The sequence below is a fragment of the Opisthorchis viverrini genome (assembly GCF_000715545.1).
Source record: "Opisthorchis viverrini unplaced genomic scaffold opera_v5_391, whole genome shotgun sequence".
Taxonomy (NCBI): domain Eukaryota; kingdom Metazoa; phylum Platyhelminthes; class Trematoda; order Opisthorchiida; family Opisthorchiidae; genus Opisthorchis; species Opisthorchis viverrini.
The window spans coordinates 328598-331495 of record NW_008752049.1 but is presented as its reverse complement, the minus strand read 5'-3'; the positions used below and the strand labels follow the sequence as shown (position 1 = coordinate 331495).

Sequence of the window (2898 nt, the reverse complement as noted above, 5' to 3'; positions counted from 1 at the left end):
GATGGAAAATGGCCAATTAAACCCTTCATGCTTCGCACAAGATGTCTATCAAACTGGATCGATTCGGTCCTGCGCTAGTTTCAGACAGCGTTGCAATTCTCAAAAATAACTGAGGTAGAGAAAGAAAATCTGTCCAATTATAGGCCAATATACAGAATAGTTGAAATTCATTCGAAGTTGAGACCAATTTCCCCCCGATGCATAGACATTTTTAAACCTCCCAAACAAAACCACACAGCTTGATAAGAGAAGCAAAGCGTGTTTCGTTGTCAAAAATCTCATACACGTTCTAGAATGGTTATCAACCACTAAACCCAGATAAGCACGTGTAAATTAAATACTAGTTTCATGTCAATATAGGCTAAAAGCAGAAACATCAAAGAAACACGTACAGTGTTCCTCGTACTCTCGGTAGCTTATCCAGAAATGAGACCACAAGTTAGGTGGAAGTATGAGCGTCTGCTCGTTAGTTCATCCACGAGTCATGTGACTCATGACTGCAACTTGGCAGCGAGTCCTGCATATCGCATTTTATTGCTATTTTGTAGGCTAATAGCAGATTTTAGATTTGTTTTACCTAAGGGACAACTTTTAGTGTTTGACATGTTTGTATTCGAAGAAACTTGACTGTGACATTGACTTCTTCAGTCTTGTTTAAACGTACATCGCGAAGTGACCGTATATTTTTCGGCAAGAATTCCGGTCAGTCATTCAAGAAAAATTCATTGTGAACTCAGCTGATGCAAAACACTTCATCACTAAAACGGTAGGTAGGTGGCAGTTTCATTGTTAACAGAATGCTAATGCAGCGTTTTTATGTGTCATTAGTCTTTCTTCAAGAGCGTTGCGCGGAAAAGAGTTCATATCTTTTTGTCATTTAAAATGGGGATGGGCATTGCATGAAGAATCGTTATCCATCGTATTCGTTTCATATTGGATGCTCTGTTGGCCAAAAGGCCTCACAAGGTATGCAGTATTCAAACGACAGTGCTAGCTAACATCTTTTGAAGCAGGTTGTTCATGTATTTCCGGCGTTTTCTGTACAAAACGATTCCCACACCCTGTCATTTAGAACTCATAGTCATATGTTGACCACATTCCTTGCATCGCTTACCTTGGTCTACTCGCTGCACATCTTACTTTGTTGTTTTTACACATTGATTGTGCTTTCGTCTCTTGGGTCTTCAGAGTTTGTATCTTTAGCACTACACTCTCCATTCTTGGTTCTTCTGAAGGATGCACACCGTCTAGGACCGAAAGGTTTCCTGTCTGGTATACTCGGAGGCAGATTTGTTGGAGATGTTTAATAATACACTACTAATACACAGGTAGAACTGAACTCCCTCCAAAGATGACATGGAAACTGAATAGTACCTTGAGAATATCGACATTTTGCTATTGTCTCTTCAGTCACGATACTAAAAACCATCACATCACAAAAGGGATAAACAGGAACAAAGCAGTGGAACGTGGCGAAAAACGGTATGTTGAGTAAGACAGGTTCGGCTTTTAAGTCAAGGACGAGTTAACAGCTTGCGTTTGGTTTTTTTCAGCGCACAAGTTGAGTCAGTTTTGAGTGGTGTGACAATGATATAGTTACTTGACTCAAATTATTCCTACACCATAAGTGACAACGCGTCATAGCTAGTCAAAGTGATTGCTGGCATTGACCATGCGCCAGATCGCTACTCCGATACTCCGAGTTGAAGGTGCGTGATTGTCGTATAACGACGATCAGTTGAAATACCTCCAATTCACCGAGATGCAGACCTACGTGGAGTAAAATGCCTAGACTAACGTTTGGGCCGATGATTACAATCCACAGAGCAACACCAGATTCATCAGTATCTGTCTGTTAAAACGAGGTTTGGCCTAGGCTTAACGTATGGTTGCCATTGACTCGAATATTAACCCAAACAGCACAGCTTAAGTTGCACAGCCGTCGTCTTCCAACCTCAACTCCCATTCCGACAGTGCGAACTTCTCTGAGATCAGTTCACTGGCTGAACCGCTGAAGTAGTTCGACTTCTGTTTCCATTACTTGAATGTCATCGTGAACTTTAAACACTTCTTGGACTTCGAAATGGCATGCACTACGAACAGATCGCTGGTGCCCCTTCCAGTTTTTCCATCAAAGAGCAAATGGTTCAAGGAATTTTATTAGTCAGATGTCTTATGCGCACAAGCTTGCTTCGTCTTAGCGTGCCACAATTTCATTTGGTCGGCCAAAGAAGCTCAATGTCGGTTTACTCAGACTCATAACATGATCTCAAAATTTAACAGAATTTATACCCGTTTTGCCAACTGTAATATTCAGCCACGTTTTTCTCCGCTTTCAAAGGGAAGGAGTATCGGTTGATCTTGTTTTTTTTTTGAAAGTTCACCGAACTGTGATGACTGTGTATAGATCCACTGACCGGTTGGTTGAAACAACTCGAAGCATGCCAAGTTTTTCTGTGATAATTTTAGCCAACATTCTCCACCCTTCGCATTTCACAATCAACCTTCTTCTCTTAGTCATGAACCCGATCATTCTTCTGCAGATGGATACTATACCCGTACTTCCAAGCTCATATTGGTTGGGTAAACTTTTTGTCGTTGTCAGCGACTGAAGCAAGAGACGCACAGTTGGGCTCATTTAACTGGATAGTAGATTGCAAACGAAACCCCTATGATGGTCTCTCTTGTGTGCCCCGTGACGTTTTATTGCCCTAAATAAGCCGTCCATTTACTAGGTTGAACAGCGTGGTTTCATCTATTCCAGCCAACTTGCATCATTTGTTCGCCTGTTTTGATTATTCCGCAGTTAGTTTCGCTTATCCGACGCTGGCATGCCCATGATTAGTAATCTGTTTTGACGTTCTTTCTTTCAATAGCAGATATGGGCAAATGCGTCGT

The 2898-nt window shown here is 41.5% G+C and overlaps 1 protein-coding gene across 1 annotated transcript in view; it reads left to right on the top strand.

Moving 5' to 3' along the window:
- Positions 1-2898, top strand: part of T265_10649 (hypothetical protein) — a gene marked incomplete at both ends in the record, with an annotated part of 58510 nt that overhangs the window by 15683 nt on the left and 39929 nt on the right. The window lies entirely within an intron of this gene.